Consider the following 8,082-nt stretch of genomic DNA (forward strand, 5'->3'; position numbering starts at 1 on the left):
AATCTCTTCTAGCTTGGCATGGTGATAATGAATCCTTTTCAAACCCTCTGCCAGCAATTTACCTTTCCAGAGCCCTGCACTGCTATCCCAGATTCTGGGGAGGATGCAGCCAGAAGTGAGAGTGGAATTATGAAGGCCAGAAATGCACAATAGTCATGAATTCATTTTTATCTCTTGAACTGGGAACACGTCATTGGGATAATTTCAGTCATTTGGTTTGAACAGCCTCACAGAGACAAAGCCAGTCATTATTTTACATTGTTCAGCTGCTGGCACCAGCCTGTTTCTGTTTGGTTTTGTACAATGGAAACAGTAAATTTTTCTCCCATTAAACCACTCTCACTATCTTTAAAATTATCTAAACCCTTATTAATTTCTCCTTTTATTTTGTGCTAGAGCTCCAAACACCTGGTGTACTCCACTTGATCTATTTAAAGGAACAAATCAAATGAGCCAAAGCAGAAATATTTCATTTCCAGTATCAAACACTTGTGTCAGAATGAAAAATCCTGAACTTCAGGGCTGCCTGGTAGCTGCTGTTGGAAACAGTGCTCTTCACATTGTATTCCATATTTTACTTGTGCAACAGTATTTCCCCCAAGGAAAGTAGCAGCAAACATGGGAGATAGTTCAACAAAAGATGAAGAGCCAAATCAAGAGGAAAGAAACTGCAGGTAGCTCTGAGTTTTATGAGGAGGTGGGAAGAAATAACATTCCTTAAATTGGAAATAAATTTCTGCTCTTTTCCATATTACTCTTCCATTTAAAGCATCAATTCAGGAGTGAATCTATACTTGTTGTAAAAGAGTCTAAGTAGTTCCTGAACTGATTAGAGTAAAAATGAGTAAAAATACATGAGTTATTTCATTTGCTCTAACAGTCAGTATTAGAAGACAGAGATGATGTCTCAGCCTCAACCAATTCTAAACATGAGCATGTGCTGTGTTGGCTAATGAAGCCATTTGTATGGCCATGGAATTGTGAGGGAATGAACCACAAGGTGCCTCTGACTGCTGAACTCAAACTTGATTAAGCAGAATCAGTCTCTGCCGTGAACTACTGAAGGATCTGGTAGAAAGTGAGGATGAATGGATGGTGCATAATGAATGGTGCATAATGAATTGCAGGGCTGTGAACTGATCTGTGTTGATTAAGAAAGTGAAATCAAGTGAATAAAAGCATGGACAGAAAGAGCACAAGGGCTCTGTGAACCACAGCTTTCACCTCTGACCAGCACGTTCCACTTCTGAGGAACGAACTGCAGAGTCTTGGCCTTGTTAGCACAGCCCGAGGCTCGGGGCTTGTGCAAAGGCTGCAGCACCACGAGGGACAGGGCAAGGGAGGGACAGGACAAGGGAGGGACAGGACAAGGGGAGGGACAGGACAAGGGAGGGACAGGGCAAGGGAGGGACAGGACAAGGGGGGGACAGGGCAAGGGGGGGACAGGGCAAGGGGGGGGCAGGGCAAGGGGAGGGACAGGACAAGATGGGGGGACAGGGCAAGGGGAGGGACAGGACAAGGGGAGGGATAGGACAAGGGAGGGACAGGACAAGGGAGGGACAGGACAAGGGGAGGGATAGGACAAGGGGGGGACAGGACAAGGGAGGGACAGGGCAAGGGAGGGACAGGGCAAGGGAGGGACAGGGCAAGGGGAGGGACAGGGCAAGGGGAGGGACAGGGCAAGGGAGGGGACAGGGCAAGGGAGGGATAGGGCAAGGGAGGGATAGGACAAGGGAGGGGACAGGGCAAGGGAGGGACAGGGCAAGGGGGGGACAGGGCAAGGGGAGGGACAGGACAAGGGAGGGGACAGGGCAAGGGAGGGACAGGGCAAGGGAGGGATAGGACAAGGGAGGGGACAGGGCAAGGGAGGGGACAGGACAGGGCAAGGGGAGGGACAGGGCAAGGGAGGGGACAGGGCAAGGGAAGGGACAGGACAAGGGAGGGACAGGGCAAAGGAGGGATAGGACAAGGGGAGGGACAGGGCAAAGGAGGGACAGGGCAAGGGAGGGACAGGGCAAGGGGATGGGACAGGAAAAGGGGAGGGACAGGGCAAGGGAGGGACGGGACAAGGGAGGGATAGGACAAGGGGAGGGACAGGGCAAAGGGAGGGACGGGACAAGGGAGGGACAGGGCAAGGGGAGGGAGAGGGCAAGGGGAGGGACAGGACAAGGGAGGGACAGGGCAAGGGAGGGACAGGGCAAGGGAGGGACAGGGCAAGGGAGGGACAGGACAAGGGAGGGACAGGAAAAGGGTGGGGGGACAGGGCAAAGGAGGGACAGGACAAGGGGAGGGGACAGGGCAAGGGAGGGACAGGGCAAGGGAGGGACAGGGCAAGGGAGGGACAGGACAAGGGAGGGACAGGACAAGGTGGGGGGACAGGCAAGGGGGGACAGGGCAAGGGAGGGACAGGACAAGGGGAGGGACAGGGCAAGGGGGGGACAGGGCAAGGGGAGGGACAGGGCAAGGGAGGGGACAGGGCAAGGGAAGGGATAGGGCAAGGGGAGGGACAGGACAGGGCAATGGCTGCCCATGGACAGAGGGCAGGGCTGGATGGGATACGGGAGGAAATTCTCCCCTGTGAGGGTGGGGAGGCCCTGGCACAGGATGCCCCTGGATCCATGGAAGTGCCCAAGGCCAGGCTGGGTGGAGGCACCTGGTCCAGTCCATGGATGGACTTGAAGTTCCCTTCCAACCATTCCCTTCCAACCATTCTGGAATTCCACCACAATCACAGAAACCAAGAGGCCACTGTGGGGACACTGGGACTGCAGGGATGTGGCTCAGCAGGGCAGGGTGGACATTTACCAGCAGAGAATGAGGAAGGCACAGATGTGATAAGTCAGGACTGGAAATGCCTGGAGATGTGCACAGGAAATGCCCACATCCTATGACCAACTCTAAGCACGAAATTAAGGCTCAGATGCTCAGTAAAAACAATCAAACAATTCAGCAACAGCAGCTGAATGGAAACTCACACCAGCACTTCGACTGCTGAGCTGCAGCTTCTGTCCAGCAATCCATCCTAAAAATCTCATCATTAAAGGCAGTGATTAAGACAGAAATGTCACCTTTCATTTATACAGCAGTTTTCATCCTGAAGCACTTCATTAACTATCTTTCCAAAGATCACTTTGCAACACTGATTCTGCTGTATTTCTCCTCTGTCTACCCAATCACAAAAAGAGGCAGATTGTACCCTTTTCAGAATCCATCAGATAAAACCTTAAACTGGAGTTTCCATAGAAACACATCATGGGGCTCTCGCTTTCTCTATCAAACCTGTTTTTAAACTTTCAGCTTTACTTAATGCTAGATTTTCAAAAACGCCAATTATCTCTTTCATTTCATGTAACAGTTGGACTCGAGGATCTTGAAAGTCTTTTCCAACCTAAATGATTCCATGATTCTATAAAAAGACAAGGGAAGAACAACAGCTGCCATAGACAGGGGAACAACAGGGAAAATTGGGGGGTTTGGTCTTCCAGTAAAATCTCTGAGTGCCAGTCAACTCCCATTTGCACTTCAAATCTCCTGTCAAAGGTTGTTACAGGAATCTGAGCCCCACAGGAACCCTGACTGTGGAAACAATAATGTCATGCAAATGATGAACACAGGACTGGGTCATTTCAGGAATATTCTGATACAAATATATGATTCACAGAGTCTACTGCCACTGACCCCCAGCTCAGAGCCAATTTTCTTGTTAATAAAAGTGAATACAAATGTTTGTCTTCATTTTCTTAACATTTCCTTTAGTTCTTTTTCTGCATCCAGTACAGTTTAATCACTGCTGCCAGAAATGTATTTGCAATAAAATACATTTTTATTACAAAGTCCCCAGAGCTTTGTTACTTTTATCATCAGATTTAGTTGTATTGTTTGTCCAGAACTGCTTTCAGTGTCTCACACAGTTATTCTGGTTTAAAATACAGAGCTGTTAAATACACAGAGTGAAATGTACAGCCCTTCAGTATCTTGTTTTTACAGTAACATCATCTCTTACTCTGCAACTAAATCTTTCAAGCATGCCAGTGTTCTGGAATGCAGCTCTGCTCCTTATTCCAGGGATGGAGCAGTTACAAGTGCGAACCCCCCCAGGCTATCTAAGTGTGAGACAAACTTGTAATTTCAGTGACATATGCAGGAGGATTCCTTCTGAGCCTGGGCTTCTGGCACAGCAAAGTGACATCCCACTGCTGCTCTGAGGCACCTTGATGACTTTGACTTGTTCCAGCACATGTGCTTGGTTTGTGTGTGCTACCTCAGGCTTCCTGTGTTTTGTCAGACACAAATTTTCTCTTTTGCCAAACCTACAGAAGTAAAGAAATCATTATATTGAAAAATCAAAAAGAGCCCTGGCTGCCCAGATGGATCCTGGGTAAGCCCAGAAATGACAAGTAAAGGCTCTGTGCACACGAGCAGCATAGGAAATAGGAGGAAGGTTTCTCCTTAGAGAAACTGACTGGAGAGCTGTGGGAAGTTTGGAATTTACAACTGCTGCATCCCCTTCTGTTCTCTTTCCTTCCCCCAAACTGGCTCCGGGGCTGGAGCAGCTCTTGGACACTGCTGGAAGTCTTGAAAGCTCAGTCCTCTGCCTCACTGAACTGTGAGAAACACTTCAGAAAACAAAAACTATCTCCAAAATATTCTCTGTCAGCAAACACCATCAGCAAGGACAGTTTAATTTGACTTTGATTTGTATTTGTGGACCTGAATATCCCTTAACACGATATATAGGAGAATTCAAAGGAGTGAGTTGTGTAGAATGTTCTAGATTTCTAAAATGCTCATAATACTCATAGATAGTTTGGCAGTAAAACTATCTGCTGAAAATTTGACCAGATTTTCTTGATACTTGTCATAATGAAAGTATCCTAAGTCAGGAAAATAATGCAGATTATTTTGCACAAGGATTTGTTTCAAAGCTCAGATGCCCCCAGGGCAGCACCCCACAGGACAGGCAGATTGCTGGGATCTGTGCTCTCTCCTGTAAATCCATGTACAGGAGATTGCTGGGATCTCTGCTCTCTCCTGTAAATCCATGTACAGGCAGATTGCTGGGATCTCTGCTCTCTCCTGTAAATCCATGTACAGGCAGATTGCTGGGATCTCTGCTCTCTCCTGTAAATCCATGTACAGGAGATTGCTGGGATCCCTGCTCTCTCCTGTAAATCCATGTACAGGCAGATTGCTGGGATCTCTGCTCTCTCCTGTAAATCCATGTACAGGAGATTGCTGGGATCTCTGCCCTCTCCTGTAAATCCATGTACAGGCAGATTGCTGGGATCTCTGCTCTCTCCTGTAAATCCATGTACAGGCAGATTGCTGGGATCCCTGCTCTCTCCTGTAAATCCATGTACAGGAGATTGCTGGGATCCCTGCTCTCTCCTGTAAATCCATGTACAGGCAGATTGCTGGGATCTGTGCTCTCTCCTGTAAATCCATGTACAGGCAGATTGCTGGGATCTGTGCTCTCTCCTGTAAATCCATGTACAGGCAGATTGCTGGGATCCGTGCTCTCTCCTGTAAATCCATGTACAGCAGCCCCAAAGCTCAGGATTCCTCAGGAGGAGCTTTGTTCTGAATGATTTTCATTTGTATTCTCCAAGTGTAAACAACATAAAAATAATGAACCTCCCAGACTCAAAGCTATTTTAAACTATGAAACTTTTAATGTGGGAGAAATGACTCTGTTTAAAGAAACCTGATTTTAGGACATTCCTATTTTGGGATTATTATCCAACATATATGTACTCTTATTTCCACTGAAAACAAATAGTCCCATGATATAAAAATAGGCAACTAAATGAAATGCAGGCTGCTATAGCGTGGGAAATGTTTGTGGAACTTGCAATTCTGGGTTTGATTACTTCTGGATGTTTTAAGGGAAAATGATTCAAAGCAGTGCTTTAAAGATTAAAGCCAAAATATATGGAGCCAGACCTACTGGAAATGCATAAGGGAAGTGAAAAAGCTCTCCAGAGAATTAAAAATTCAACAAAATCTTTAAACACATGTGTAGCAGGAACCCAGTAGATATCCTGACATGCTTAAATGCACCCTTCAAAACTCGGAATGGCAAACAGCACTGGAAACCAATGGTAAGAGTTGCTTAAAATGTATAGTGACCTGGGAAAAGCACACTGAGATACGGCACACAGCACACCTCACTGCCATGCCATGGCTAATCCCTGTGGGAAGCTCACAGCACTTCATGTGTTTAGAAAAGCATGAGTAAAACTGAGGTTTCACATAAAATTTAGTGTAATACGCCAGCTCCATAATTATGAATCGGAATATTCCACATCCAGCTACTTTTTAAAGTAAGAATCAACAACAGTTTCGGGAATAGCCTTTGCTATTATTCCATAATCCCTGGGGGCTACAGCTTACTTAACTGAGTTTAAAAAACCACCGAGGTGACAAAAACTCCTCCAGCAGCCTCAAGCAGAGGCTGTGCCCAGTGCCCTGCTGACATCTAACGGCAGCTGGGGACACTGCAGAAGGATCCCAGCGACAAAGCGCGGCTGGGAATGAACATCCTGTGTGGAGAGCATCGCCTCCGGTACAGCTCAACGCTCCTGATCCGTGTTGGTGGTGAGGACTCTAAAAACTCCTCACCAGACACACTGGAATTCAAGGAAAGGTTAAACAAACCAGGCTTCACTACAGGGCAGTACCAAGGAGCTCCTGCTGCCACAACTCTCATCTTTGAAGTGACACTGACTTATGGAAATAATAAAGTCAAGATCCCATGAAATGTTCCTCTTCATAAGGCCTAGAGATTATTAAATCAATTTGCAAGTCCACTGGTTTCTTCTAGGCAGACAGAAATCAAGTTCTTCATTTACTTTAGTTATTGAACCAAAAATTAGGAGAGAAGATATTCCAATGTTATTATTTAGCAAAGAAGGAGAGGAGAGGGAAAGGGGAAAGGGGAAAGGGGAAAGGGGAAAGGGAAAGGGGAAAGGGGAAAGGGAAAGGGAAAGGGGAAAGGGGAAAGGGGAAAGGGGAAAGGGGAAAGGGAAAGGGAAAGGGAAAGGGAAAGGGAAAGGGAAAGGGAAAGGGAAGGGAAGGGAAGGGAAGGGAAGGGAAGGGAAGGGAAGGGAAGGGAAGGGAAGGGAAGGGAAGGGAAGGGAAGGGAAGGGAAGGGAAGGGAAGGGAAGGGAAGGGAAGGGAAGGGAAGGGAAGGGAAGGGAAGGGAAGGGAAGGGAAGGGAAGGGAAGGGAAGGGAAGGGAAGGGAAGGGAAGGGAAGGGAAGGGAAGGGAAGGGAAGGGAAGGGAAGGGAAGCTGTGCCGTTGGTCAGTGCCCCAGGAATGCCCTGTGGAAGAGCAGCCCGATGGCAGCAGATGGCAGCAATGCCCCACAGGACAGCGCTGTCCTTGCCCACCCCACCAGGGGCTTGTCCAACTTCCCTGGCAAACAGCCAAAGAATAAATAATGGGATGCACCCATCTAAAATTAGAGAGAAGCATCCTCTTTAAGCAAACGCCAACACAAATTTGTACATCACTACACAGCTGAGACACTGCTGAACCAGGGATCCCAGCTCATGGAAGAGAAAGGTTTTAATTGCTTATTTTTAACTCTAGAGGGGGGAAATGAATTGGAGTTTCCTCTTCCTTGCTGAAAAAAGGTAAATCCATGCTGAACATCTCTTAACAAGCAATTTGTATAAATTTTCAAAGCACCTATAGAATCATAGAACCATTATCTTATAGCTCAGATTTTTCTAGTGGCAAAGTTGCTGTGGAGGACAGGGGTTCCTCACAGCTCATCTTCTCTTTCCACAGAGCCTTTCCCTCCCATTTCCAGCACATCCTTCCTTCCCTATCAATGCTGATTCACTCTAAACCAGCCTATTTGCCAGGAGATCCTAAGGTCAACCAGCCCATGAAATCTCATGGATTTTCATTCAATTACAGCGTGGTGATATTTACAACCCCTGGAAATCTCATGGATTTTCATTCAATTACAGTGTGGTGATATTTACAACCTCTGGTCAATTATCACATTGCATTGAAAGTTTCATCGTGGCATTTGTGAGCTGCCTGCAGGTGACAACCTGAGCATAGAATGAT

Source organism: Zonotrichia leucophrys, chromosome 17 (genome assembly GCF_028769735.1).
Source record: "Zonotrichia leucophrys gambelii isolate GWCS_2022_RI chromosome 17, RI_Zleu_2.0, whole genome shotgun sequence".
NCBI classification, from domain to species: domain Eukaryota; kingdom Metazoa; phylum Chordata; class Aves; order Passeriformes; family Passerellidae; genus Zonotrichia; species Zonotrichia leucophrys.